The sequence below is a fragment of the Muntiacus reevesi genome, chromosome 2, assembly GCF_963930625.1.
Source record: "Muntiacus reevesi chromosome 2, mMunRee1.1, whole genome shotgun sequence".
NCBI lineage: Eukaryota > Metazoa > Chordata > Mammalia > Artiodactyla > Cervidae > Muntiacus > Muntiacus reevesi.
In genome coordinates, this window is record NC_089250.1 from 51,509,924 (window position 1) to 51,524,337 (window position 14,414).

Sequence of the window (14,414 nt, forward strand, 5' to 3'; positions counted from 1 at the left end):
CAGTGGCCACAGGACTGGAAAAGGTCAGTTTTCATTCCGATCCCAAAGAAAGGCAATGCCAAAGAATGTTCAAACTACCATACAATTGCACTCATCTCACACGCTAGCAAAGTAATGCTCAAAATTCTCAACATGCAAAACTCAGCATTCAAAAAACAGAGATCATGGCATCTGATCCCATCATTCCATGGCAAATATATGGGGAAACAATGGAAACAGCGACAGATTTTATCTTCTTGGGCTCCAAAATCACTGCAGATGGTAACTGCAGCCATGAAATTAAAAGATGCTTGCTAACCTAGACAGCATATTAAAAAGCAGAGACATGGCTTTGCCAACAAAGGTCCGTCTAGTCAAAGCTATGGTTTTTCCAGTAGTCATGTATGGATGTGAGAGTTGGACCATAAAGAAGGCTGAGCACCAAAGAATTGATGCTTTTGAACTGTGGTGTTGGAGAAGACTCTTAAGAGTCCCTTGGACTGCAAGGAGATCAAACCAGTCAATCCTAAAGGAAATCTGTCCTGAATCTTCATTGGAAGGACTGATGCTGAAGCTGAAGCTCCAATACTTTGGCCACCGGATGCAAAGAACTGAGTCATTGGCAAAGACCCTGATGCTGGGAAAGATTGAAGGCAGGAGGAGAAGGGTATGACAGAGGATGAGATGGTTGGATGGCATCACCAACTCGATGGACATGAGTTTGAGTAAGCTCTGGGAGTTGGTGATGGACAGGGAAGCCTAGCATGCAGCAGTCCTTGGGGTCACAAAGAGTCGGACATGACTGAGCTCCTGAACTGAGCTGAATTGAAGGATAGCATTATGAGAAAGCTTTTGCTTTCCTGATAAAAAGAGACAGACCCAGCTGGTTCTGCCCCTTTCCCTCCTTTTCCATTTTGGTCTCCCTTGAATGAAGGTTCAAGGCCAGGAACAAGTGTGGAAGAGTTGGGCCTTGATAACAAATGCCAGCCCACTTGCCAGAAAGAGGGAGCAAGGCCCTGCAGGCCCAAGAACTGAGATCTGCAACGGAGCCAGTGCTGACAACCACCTGATCCACATCTGTTGTCCCCAGATGCTGATTTTTACTGTTAAAGACACCTGAGGTGGTCTCTTACTTGCCCATATTCCTAGCTGAGAGTGAAGCTTCCAAAGAACAATCCTCTGCCCTCAGCCAGCCTGTGTGCAGCCTATATGGCCCACCTCAGCCACCAGTCCAATCTTGCTCTCTTCTCCCTTGGCTGTCCTCCAGCTCCCGTGAGGCCCCCACTTTATCTCAGGTCCATAAGGGAGCAATCTCATCTCCTTCCAGGTTCAGACCTCAAAAAACCCAGTTCATAACCTTACAGCCCTCAGGCTGTGACAATGCTCAGACTGGAGATACACGTGGGTTAGATGCTGGCATAGCTGTGGGGACAGGAATGCAGCCCTCACCTGCAGCTCACACACCTCCCATCCATGGGGAAGTAGTCAACCCAACAGGAGCGAAAGGGTAATACTTTAATTAATGAATAATGCTTTAATGAATGAATGCTTTAAATAATGAAAACCACAAATTATATATAATCAGAACCAGCAAACACAGTAGCAGGAAGCACGCTCTCAGAGGAAATGCTCAAGCCCCAGTGACTCGTCTCCAGGCAATACTCAGGTTCTCTGGGCTGTCCCTGGTCAGGGCATGGTGTTCTGAACATCCTCTCCTGATTGTCCCATGGTTTGCCTGATTCTCCTTCAAGTGTGCCCCTGGGAGAAAAGAAAAACCCACTTGATCTGCCACGCTTGAGCTCTTCACAGCCTGAGCCATGGGGCGCCAGAATGCACTGTGGGCAGCCAGATGCCTCAGGTCACAGTTGTTGCCCCTGAAGTGGAGCCAACAGAAATGAAAGTGTACTGACACTAACAGACACCAGGCGGCCTCCACACTGGGGATCTGTTGACCCAGCTTCTAGATCCAGCTTGTGCGCCCTCGGGAAAAACCACGATTATGGGAAAACCTCAGCTCACACCCACTTCTGGTCTCAGACCTTAGAGCATCACTGTACAGCGTCCTTCCTGCATCATGAGAGCAGCTGAACTGGCAAACTGTGACCAATGTCTGTTTCACCCCTCCCTCTTCGCTCCCTCAGTAAACAGCACCTTTCCTCCAGGTGCTCAGCCCCAAACCTTGGAGTCTTCCTTGATTCCTTTTTCTCTCCCACTGGACATGGAACTCTTAGCATAACTTTTAAGCTCTACCTTTTCAAATTCATCCAAATCCAGTGCCTCCTACCTTTCCTCTCTACTATCCCATCCAAACTATCATCACCTCACACCTGGGATCTTTGAAAAGCCTCCTAACTTGTCTCTTTCTTCCGAAATCTCATTACCCAGTCACCAGAATGGTGTTCCACTGCTCTTTCCTCCTGCATCTTCCCCACCCCTTTGGAAAGAAAACCTAAAGTTCTTTCCATTGTCTCTAGGGTCCTAGTGCAGACTCAAGCCCTCCCTGCTCTCTCCACTGGCTCTATCATCCCCCCCTTGCCAGAAACTCTGATCTCCCACCTCAGCGACTTTGCACAGCCACCCCTCTGCTTGGAATGTTCTTCCACCGTTTATCAATCACTTCCTTCAGGTCTCTGCTCACATGTCCCCTCCTTGGAGAGGTTATCCATGGCACATACCTTATTGTCTGTCTCCTCCTACTAGAGGATAAGCTACTTGATGGCAGGGACCCACTGCTGGGTCTCCAGTACCCTTGTACAGAGTCTGGGAATGAGTTTAATGAACAACCAAGTGTGTAAGTAGCTTGCTCAAAGCCTCTGTCTGATGACTGTACAGACTTGCTACTAAAGTTTCTACCGAATCATGGAAACAGACTTGTTCCTCAATATTTCATAGATATTACAGAGTTCACTGTGGTTGAACCAGAGGTAGGGTGTGCCAAGCTTTCCTTGTCTGGGAAGTTCTTCTCCCAAAAAAACTCCTTGGGGAAAGGGGCCCTCTGAACCCCCAAGCCCCTACAGAAGAGTACTAAAAGCACTGGATTAGGTGATTCCTAAAGGATTCTCTAGCACAACAGTCCAACACAGTGAGGGAATCAGGAGCAAAAAGACCTTCCCTAGGACTGCTGCACTGCTTTGAAAGTGACCAGAGAGGGAGAAGGAGGAAGCTGATGCCGCTTGTCCTGGTAAACAGGGCCTGCGCAGGCTGAAGGGCTGCAGTGATAAACTCTCATCCATCCCTGCTGTCTCAGGAGTACAATGTCAAGCAATCCACTAATAAGAGATGAGGAAATTGCATCAAGGAAGCCAGCGCACTCTTGGGTAAATGAGAACACAGGGCCTGACGTCAGTATAACACGAGACTCTTATCTTAGCAGAGCCTACGTCACAGAAATGCTGCTGCTGTCAACCTCATTATGAAAATAGTACAGAAGTCTACAATAGATGTCACTGTCAGCTTCTGGACTGTGAATCAATGACACTAACGCTTCAGTCACATTAGAAGCTAAACAAGGTCATTGCACTTGACTATTAGATGAACTAATGGGACATAATACAATTCCTGGAACAAATGCCCAACAAATATTAATTGCTAATAGCCAGCTATGTGAAATCGACTGTTACTAGAGTTTCCTGTGTGGATCTGCTAATTCATTTCACAAATATTTGCTGGGCCCCTGCTATGTGCTAGACAATAAAGAGAGGGGAAAAGGCTACAAAAATCGCCCACTTTTTTGTGAGCTAACAATATAATAAAAATGATGGTGGTGATGAAAAGAGCAGCTAGCATTTTTTGAGCATTTGCTGGGCACCAAGTACTATTGGATCATTTCAGTGTGGCATCTCACATGGGTATCACCATTCTTCTTTCAAAGATGTGGAAATTGAGGCTCAGAAACTTATCCAAGGTCACACAGGGGCTCAAATTCCCTCCAACTTTCAAAGTCAATTATCTGTGACCTCTATGGAACACGGTTTACCATCTGCCCTAGTGGATTAACATTTAAGAGGAGTTAAGGGAGGGTTTCTGAAAACAAAAGAAAAAAACTACTATTACCAGATGCTCCTGCTCCAGCTGGCAGAGGAGGTTAGCCCAGGAGTCCAAGGCTGGAAATCTGTAGCAGTGGCCAGATTAGAGGATGGGGCAGGAATGCATTTAGCTACATAGTTGCCAACACAGATGGGGGAGGGAGATCTCACGTTCTAGACATTTTATTGGGTGGCAGGATGAAACCATTCTTATTTTACCCTCAAAGGACTTGTCATTTCTATTAGAAATACAAAGTACAAATTGAGAAATTTACTACCCTTTCTTACAATGCCCATAGTATCTCAGCTGTAACTTACTCACAGCTCTCACTAATTTCTATTTTACTATTCCAGAGACTGGCTGGCACAGAAGGTACTAATTAATTTTTATTGAATATATTACTAAGGACAGAGAAATGTGGACAAATATATCTGTAATCTGCTTGTGTGTGCTCAGTAATGTCCAACTCTTTGTGAGTCCATGGACTGCAGTCCACCAGGCTCCTCTGTCCATGGGATTCTCCAGGCAAGAGTACTGGAGTTGGTTGCCATTTCCTCCTTCTGGGGAGCTTCCTGACCGAGGGATTGAACCCGCGTCTCCCGCATCTCTTGCATTGCAAGCAGATTCTTTACCACTGAACCACCAGAGAAGGCGTATCTGTAATCTAGCCAGAAACTAAAAATCCTTGTAGTAGCAGGACAAATAGATCCTTTCCAATTCACAAGCAACGGGGGGAACAGATGAGCCCCAGTGATGACAATACTATCCTCATGTTAATAATGGGGAGTATTTATATAACACATACTGTGTGCCTGTCACTTTTTGAGGAACTTGACAAATATTCACTCTTACAATCCTCACCATTGTGTTAGTTAGGCGCTATTACAGACTTCATTTTTTTAGTGAGGTTGGGATAGTTACAGAGAGTAACTTTCCCAAGGTCACCGAATAAGTAGCATTTATTGAACACTTGCCTTGTGGCAGAAACTGAGTCCAAAAACTGTACAAGTTCTATTATCTCGTTTAACATTCATAGTAAGCCTGAGTAATTACTGTTATTACTGCCACTAGGAGATGAAGATCGTGGGAGTGGGGAAGGTAACTAGTTCTGAGCTCAGAGCACGTGGTTTTAACCACGTAGCTAAGTCGAGGCGTGCAGTGCAGAAGAGCCGACACAGCCTGGGCTTGAGCGGACCTGGCGCTGGGCGAGAGACCTGTTCGCTCCAGGACATGGAACGTCACGATGGAGTCCTCAACCTGGGCCGCATGGGGTCAGATCTGAGTTCGAGGAGGACCCTCAGCGTCCTCAGATCTCCACGCCGCAACTTGGAGATTTCCGCACCGGGATGCGGCGATCATCGCTAGCCGCTACTGCCCCCTGCCGCCGGCCCGACCAGAAGCCCAGGCAGGCCCCGCCCATCTCGGGCCTCCGGGGAGAAATTGGTCTGGAGCTGGCGGCTGAGACCTGGGTCCTGGCCCGCTGGCAGCCGCGACCACCACACCCGGCCCCGCCGCTCCTCGTACCAAGAGAAAAAAGACCTCGACTGCCCTGCACTTTCCGCACGCTTCTCTCCGCCCTCACTTCACTTCCCACTCCTCCGGTCTGCCACTCCCTTTCCCTGGGACACCAGGCCATGCCTGGCTGCCTCGCCTGGAACCCGCGCGAGCCCACAGCATGCGAGCCCACAGCATCCGACCCCGAGTTGCCATGGTGATGCGGCGCAGCAGATAAACGCCGGAAGAGGCGGCGTCCTGGAGTAGTTGGAAAGCGCCTAGGACCCGAAGGTTGGCAGACCGCCCTCGGTTGCTATGGTGATGTGGAGCTCTGGAGAAGAGTAGCTAGGGGCCGAATCCGTTGGCTGACTGAGCTAGCCAGAGATCGCCGAGGCGGAGGTCCTTCCTCCACCCCGGCCCAGGCACTCTTGTCTCCGGGTAGTAGGGGGAGGTTCCTTGCGGCTTTCACCGCCGGGCTCCAGTCACCCCTCTGCAAGGAAAGCGGGGGCTGGGGTCGCAGACTCTCCCTGGATCTCCGGATTGCAGGGTTGGTTGGGGCCGAAGTCGCTCAGCTCCGGTCCTCCTTTTCCCTCTGTCAGTGCTGCTTAGCCCGCGGTTGCCATGGTAATGCGGGAGCCGAGGCGCTTCGGGCCACAAGTGACTGGAGGTTCCCTCTCCGCTTCCCCCCACTCTTCTGCTATGGGTGGTAGACGGCGACCAAAGCCCCAGCAAGATTCTCAAGATTGTGAGGTGGAGAGCGGTGTTGAGGAATGGACACGCTTCTGGGGGCCTCTAGGCTTCTCATCGCGGTTGAGGGTGCAACAGAGTGGTCCTGTTGTCGCAGGACCGCCTGACCTCTTAGAGGCCGCCTAGATTTCGGTGGGGCTTCCCTGGTGACTGAGTGGTAAAGAATCCGCCTGCGGATTCAGGAGACGCAGGTTCCATCCCTGGGTGGGGAAGATCCCATGCAGAAGGAAATGCCTACCCACTCCAGAACTCTTGCCTGGGAAATCCTGTGGACAGAGGAGCCTGCTGGGCTACAGTCCATGGGGGTGCAAAGAGTCTGACACAGCCTAGCGACTAAACAACAACAGTTTTGGGTGGCATGAATGTGCCATGAAAGTGTAGCCAGTCCCCTTCTGGAAGAGATTTATATCCAGTCTTTTATTACTGCAAACAGTGCCGTAGTAATAGCTTCGACTATACTTCTATGTACATGTGCAGTTTTCTCCGTAGAATAAATTTCCAAAAATAAAATTGCTGTGTCAAAAACCAAATGCAATTTTAATCTTCATGGTTATGGCCAAATTGCCCTCCAAAGACACTAGCAAATTAACACCACCAACAAAACTGGAATCCAATAATTTTAATTGGAATTATATCAACAGTGATAAACTGCTGCGAAAGAATTTTTCCAGAACCAATGCCATTAAGCCAACTTAATTCTTTAATCAGTTGTTTTTTTAACACAATATAGTCAAATAGTATTCAATCTCATTTTATGGAAATTATCTCTGGGTGATTCTTTTACATCTAGATTTCACAATAATAAACATTTTGCTTGTTTAATTGTGTAAAGCATTTTATTTTAGTTTTTCTCATAGTGAAGTTTTTTATATCAACATTCTTTTACTGAAAACAAAGACAAAAAACCAGTCTTAGACATTCAGAAGCTGACTTGACATAATTTGGCCATGTTATTCTCCTACTGAACATAAGCAATATTACAGAATACTAACCTCAGACAAGAATCCTCTGGAAGCATGCTAAAATGAAGCAGAGCTAGGCTACCACACAATTTTGTCCCAGCACAGACAAAAAGATGGTCACTGTCTCAACCACAAAACACCAAACATCCCCCTCTCTTGGCCAGAATGAGTGACTGCGACTTCTTTACCAAGTGGAGTTTCTACTGAGTGAAGTCAGACAGGGAAAGACAAATATCATATGATATCATTTATATGTGAAATCTAAAATAGGGTACAAATGAACTAAGCTGAAGCTCCAATATTTTGGCTACCTGATTTGAAGAGCCAATTCATTGGAAAAGACCCTGATGCTGGGAAAGATTGAAGGCAAAAGGAGAAAGGGGAGGCAGAGGATGAGATTGTTAGATAGCATCACTGACTCAATGAATGAATGTAGAAAATTATGAGAAAATAAGCTTACAGATGGGAGAGAGAAATTGGAATCTGAGAAAACCCTGGGAGACAGTGAAGGACAGGGGAGCCTGGCATGCTGCAGCTCATGGTCTCAAAGAGTCAGACATAACTTAGCGACTGAACAACAACAACAAAACAGAAATAGCGTCACAGATGTAGAAAATAAACTTACAGTTTCCATGGGGTATAGAGGGGAGAGACAAACTGGAAGATTGGAATTGCATATGCACACTACTAGATATAAAACTGACAGCTAACAGTACTATGTAAAGGCCTATGTGGGAAAAGAATCTAAGAAGAGTGGATATATGTGTATGTATAACAGATTCACTTGGCCGTACACCTGAAACTAACACAGCATTGTAAATCAACTATACTTCAATAAAACATTGTTTTAAAATTAGTTTTATCCTCCTGTAGTTCGCCTTCCCAAGAGATTAGATTTATTGAGATACCCAGTCACAGAATTGCACCTGCTTTCTTAAAGCAGCCAATCTAAAGCAAACCTCACTTTCATAAATCCTCCCCAAATCAACCAATCAAAGTTCAAATCCTATGAGTTTCTTTCTAACCCTTTTTCTGAGATACTCAATATTTCCCCTGTGGTGTGTGTTCTCCCTGGCTGCAACAATTAATAAACTCAACTTGGTCAATTACATGTGTGTTCCTGGGGGTCTTTGACTAGAAGGCATTGCCACTAGCAAGCTCAATTTTCTTTGGTAGAACTTTCCAGGTCTAAAATTTGTTGGTTGCAGTCTTCCATAAATGTTTGATATGGAACAAGTTTCATGTGGACTGATTTTTCCCAACTTTTGCAATTTTCAATGTTACCCTCAAGATATGAGTCTTCTGAGTTTTTTAAAAATAATTTTGCAGCAGGTGCACCTTAAACATTATCAGTTTTATTCTATATTGTTTATTTCTACCAGTAATTGTCATTGTGAATCAGACTGAAGATTGGTAATTGGTATCTACTTCTTAACTCAAGAACCTTCAGTAGGGCAGTGATGTAGGACTTGGATACACAGCAAAATAAACATGTTTTGCTTTAATTGGCAGGTTTATCATATGCTACCATGCCCTTATATGGCACGGGGAACACAGACCTTGGTGTGAAGAAATTCAGAGTTTAATTGGAGAGATAGAAGACATGACTGAGCTCAATCTGCCAGTTGGATGAGAATTAAAAAGCACTTCCAGATGGAGGGAACAGCCAAATGCTGTTGTTTAGTCACTTAGTCATGTCCGACTCTTTACGACCCCATGGACTGCAGCACACCAGGCTTCCCTGTCCTTCACCATCCCCCAGAGCTTGCTCAAACTCACATCCATTGAGTCGGTGATGCCATCCAACCGTCTGGACCTCTATCATCCCTGTCTCTTCCTGCCTTCAATTTTTCCCAACATCAGGGTCTTTTCTAATGAGTCAGCTCGTCACAACAGGTGACAACAGTATTGGAGCTTCAGCTTCAGCATCAGTTCTTCCAATGAATATTCAGGACTGGTTTTCTTCAGGATTGACTGGTTTGATCTCCTCACTGTCCAAAGGACTCTCAAGAGTCTTCTCCAACACCACAGTTCAAAAGCATCAATTCGGTGCTCAGCCTTCCCTATGGTCCAATTCTCACATCCATACATGACTAATGGAAAAACCATAGCTTTTACTAGATGGACCTTTGTTGGCAAAGCAATGTCTCTGCTTTTTAATATGCTGTATAGGTTGGTCATAGTTTTCCTTTCAAGGAGCAAGCGTCTTTTAATTTCATGGCCGCAGTCACCATCTGCAGTGATTTTGGAGCCCAAGAAAATAAAATCTGTCACCGTTTCCATTGTTTCCCTATCTATTTACCACGGAGTGATGGGACCAAATGCCATGATCTTAGTTTTTTTGAATGTTGAGTTTTAAACTAGCTTTTTCACTCTCCTCTTTTACTTTTATCAAGAGGTTCTTTAGTTCCTCTTCGTTTTCTGCCATAAGGGTGGTGTCATCTGCATATCTGAGGTTGTTGACAATTCTCCCAGCAATCTTGATTCCAGCTTGGGATTCATCCAGCCTGGCATTTTGCATGATGTACTCTGCATATAAGTTAAACAGGGTTATAATATACAGCCTTGACATACTCCTTTTTCAATTTGGAGCCAGTCCATTATTCCATGTCTGGTTCTAACTGTTGTTTCTTGACCTGCATACAGGTTTCTCAGGAGGCAGGTAAGGTAGTCTAGTGTTCCCATCTCTTTAAGAATTTTCCACAGTTCATTGTGATCCAGTCAAAGGCTTTTAGTGTAGTCAATGAAGCAAAGGTAGATGTTTTTCTGGAATTCTCTTGCTTTTTCTATGATCCAATGGATTTGTTCAAAAAACATTTATTGAGTAAGGCATACTCTGTGTCAGGACCTGGGCTGGGCATTGGGGATGCAGAGATGAACAGTTCCATGGGGTCCCAGTTCTTCTAGAGCTCTCAGTCCAGTGGGAGAGATGCATTTTAAATAATCATACCAATGACAATGGTGAGTAATAACTGTTGCAAAGAAAACGGGTTCTGTGGGAGGCAGGGGCGACAGCATCCACCAGTGGGGTTTGGGGAAGTCTTCTTTGAGAGGGTGATTGTTCACCTGAGATGAGAAGCATGAATTGGAAGGGTGCTCCTGTCCAAGGAGACAATTCATGCTCTGAAGTGAGAAAATACTTGGCTATTTTGAGGGCATGGAAGTAGTAAGTGTGGCTGGAATAAAGTAGACTGTGGGATGTTGTTGAGGATGAAGTCAGTGGACAGGTATCTGGTCCTGCAAGGTTTTGTCCACTACGCTAAGTAGTTTGCATTTTTAACTTAAATCAGCAACAAGTCAGGGAAGAGTACTGAGAGGTTGAGATATGATTATATTGGATATACATTTTGACAATGTCTGTATGGAGAATGGATTGGAGGGGGAGGATTAGAAATGCCATGAAACCAATTAAGAAGAGATTTGCAGTTGACCAAGGAAGCGATAATGCTAACTGGACAGGGTGATACTCAGAGGAAGGAAGGGTTCCATGGAGCTTTGAGGATGGAATGAGATTTGGAGTGGATTGAGGAGTGCACCAGGTGAGGGAATATCTAGTAAAAAAAAACTGTGGAAATCACCCTGTTATGAACTGAGTTGTGTCCCCCTCAAATTTATATGTCAAGGTCCTAATTTCCAGTCCCTTAGAATGTGCCTGTATTTGGAGATAGGAACTTTGAGGGAGTAATTAAGGTTACATGGTGGGGAGTCCTAACCCAACATGACTTGACTGGTATCCTTATTGGAAGAGGAAGAGATACCAGGAATGCAGAGACAAGGCCAGGTGAGAAAACGGCTGTCTGCAAGCCCAAGAGGGAGGCCCTAGGAAAAACCAAACCAGCCCATATCCTTGTCTTGAACTTCTACCATCTAGAGTCATGAGAAAATCGATTTCTGTTGTTTCAGTCACCCAGTCTGTGATAGTTTGTTATGGCAGCTGTTACCAACTAATGCAAACCCAATTGCCCAAATAATAGGGGAGTGGAGAAGTAAATTATGGTGCATCTTATCATGGAAAAGAGTCTCACCCTAAGGTATGCCTATGCAAGTTCAAGATTTTGAATCATGAAGAGCTTCATTGAACATTCTTTCTTTGACTTGGAGGAATTCCAGCAAATTTACAAGGACTAATGCAGAACTTCAGGAGCAGCTACTGGTCTACAGTGGCCTGGTTGGTGCAGGTTGCAGTTAAATTTGCTCCTTTATTGCAGTGACAATCTCAGGCATAGCTCATATTGCTTCTCTTGCTTTCCTTTGTCTCCTTTTTTTAATGGATTTTTTTTTTAATTTCATGACTCTGAGAATCAAACATATGTTCTGTTTATGAACTCTTGTAGTAATTGTTGTATACCACCAGTTTAAATAGTAATTATCTTTTCCATTTATGAAACTTCACCCTATGAATTTTTTTAGGAACAATTAGTCTTATTATGAGAGGGAGGACTATTCCATGCAAATGTTAAAAAGAATAAGGTAGGAAAAAATGAGCTAAAGTGTCAGGAAGCATTTAACAGGAGGCTTCCTGTGTGCTGTTTTGGATCTGTCATGAATCCTCTGTTGCTTATTAATTCCTGAATATTCAGGAATTAAGAGGAGGGGCAAGCCTCTCCCGGGGGCTGAGGAATCTAGGCATTTCCTTCGTTAGTTTTTCAATATGGTGATAAGTACCCTTTTCCTTCTTATGAACCATACGGTAAAAGTGATTGTTTACAACTCTCTCTCTTTAATATGGATCACCTTATGTTTTGTAAGTCTGGAATTTTAATCTTCATCTTTGCTTAGAATAACTACCTTGTAAGAAAGTATATATGCCCACACCATGTTGATTAAAACAACTTTGCTCCTTCAGAGCTTGGGTCCCAGTGTCTTTCTTTCTCTCTCTCTCTCTCTGTCTCTGTCTCTGTGTCTCTCTCTATTTCTGACAGATTCCCTGGAGCACGAAAGCTGGCTGCATAACCCAGGGAATATTAGCCTCTTTCCTTCTTTCACTCTCTCATCGTGGACTCCGGACCACCAGGTTCCAGTCCAATAAAGGACCAACACTAAAGCTATAAATACTGACATGAAAAGTTGTGGGAAAATGTATGCAGAATTGTGAACCTATTTTTGCTTTTTTAATAGAACCATTTGTTAGCGAATGCTTAGGGAAAAAAATTGGAACTATATGTGGCCAACTTTAAAAGTAGTGTAAAACTTCTGCCATTTAAAGATCTGAGTTCTGTCAAGTGAATCCTGTTGGTGACTTCCTGTAGCAGGGAAACTGTGGTCCATGGTAATATGCTGATGGCTAGTAACTGACCAAGAGTCTCAGCTCCTCACACTGGAACTCCCATGCTTACTGTCCGTGATACGGGACTGAGGGTGGCCTCTGGGGTCAAACCACATAGTAAATACTAAATATAGCTTAATGCTCATCTCATTTTAAAATAAACACAAGTATAAATCCTAATATTCTCTTCCCTTGCCCCAGTGGACCACCTTGGGTAACCTACATATGCTGCTTAAGAGATAAAGTGAAAGTGTTAGTCACTAAGTCATGTCCAACTCTGTGCAACTCCATGGACCATAGCCTGCCAGACTCCTCTGTCCATGGAATTCTCCAGGCAAGAATACTGAGGTGGTTTGCCATTCCCTTCTCCAGGGTATTTTCCCATCCCAGGGATCAAACCCAGGTTTCCTGCGTTGCAGGCAGATTCTTTACCAACTGAGCCATCAGGGAAACTCTCCGTGTTTTTCTGACTATACAGATGGTGATTCTTTAGAACAGCATGGTGATGCAGTTAGAACGCAATTTTGTGTATATAGCATCCACTATGTATGATTCAGAGAACACAGCTGTTCTTAGAAAAGAGGCAGTTAGTTGGTATTTATTTTCTTCCTTGAAGAAGATGGACTTCAATGCGCTCTCAAAAAAAAAAAAAAAAAACCAGAAAAAACAAATGCGCTCTCAGAAGGCTTCACACTGGCTTTCTGACACCACTGGCCTTTCTCTAAGCCACTGATTAGTATGGTTCCTTGAAGGAAATAGTGTCCAGGATGACCATTCAACTGAGTGATATGTGGCAGACTTTGAAATAAAGGTCATTTATTTCACAAAAAGTCATTTCATGTGATTTAGTGTGATTCTTCCTTGAAGATGATCTGTTTTATAAAACTTGAATTTAATAAAAGAATTTTATAACTATTCTCTCGCAATACATTGAAATGTTGGTTTTCAGGCTTTTAACTACTTCTATTGGAGATGGAGAAAGAAGCTTAAGCTAAATGCTAAGTGCTGTTACCAAGTGGAGAAATGAAAGTTGCACATTGCCAAATTGATTGTTTGGATTTTTGAGAAATTGTTTATTTTATCAGAATGAAATTCATAGAACTTTAAGCAAAAAGTGTACAAATAATCAAAATGGCAGTGAACTTGAGAAAGTTAATGAATCAACAGAACAATCTTTATTGAAATTTTCTGTGCTAGGATCGGTGGAGGAAGCACAGTAATGCTGGCTGACTTTTATCATGACATTTATTGTGTGTGTGACAGGCTGAGCCAGATCAAAGAGTGAATTATTTGCACAGGTGCCCAAAGCACTGATGCTTAAGCATCACTAAAACATCAAGGGGACAAATGGGAACATGGTGTCAGTTGCTTGTGAATTTCACACATGATTCTTTCAGAGTTCGAAGTTGTTAAGTGGTCCCACTCCCACTGATACACGCAGCATGAGCTGTACGTGAGGGGGCTTTAGACCAAATTGGAAGGGAAATTTCAAGCTAGGATTACTGAAGGTAAAGAAGGAGCCAACCATGAGGGAACCAAGAGAAGAGTGTTCCAGGAAGAGGGAAAGTGAAGTGAAAGTGTGAATCACTCAGTCTTGTTCACCTCTTTGCAACCCCGTGGACTGTAGACTGTCAGTCTCCTCTGTCCATAGAATTCTACTGGAATGGGTTGCCATTCCCTTCTACAGGGGATCTTTCTGGCCCAGGGTCTCCTGCACTGTGGGCAGATTCTTTACCATCTGAACCACCAGGCAGGTAGGTCCAGGCAGAGGGACAGTGAGTGAAAACACTCTGGTCCCAGGGTTTCAGGAGGGAGAAAGGAGGCTGCTATGCCTGAAGCACAGAGAGCCGAAGAGTGAGGTGTCAGTGGGGTTGGGAGGTGGTCCGGAACCTTGGGAAAGAATTTTAACATTATTTCAGCTGTGATGGAAACACACTGAA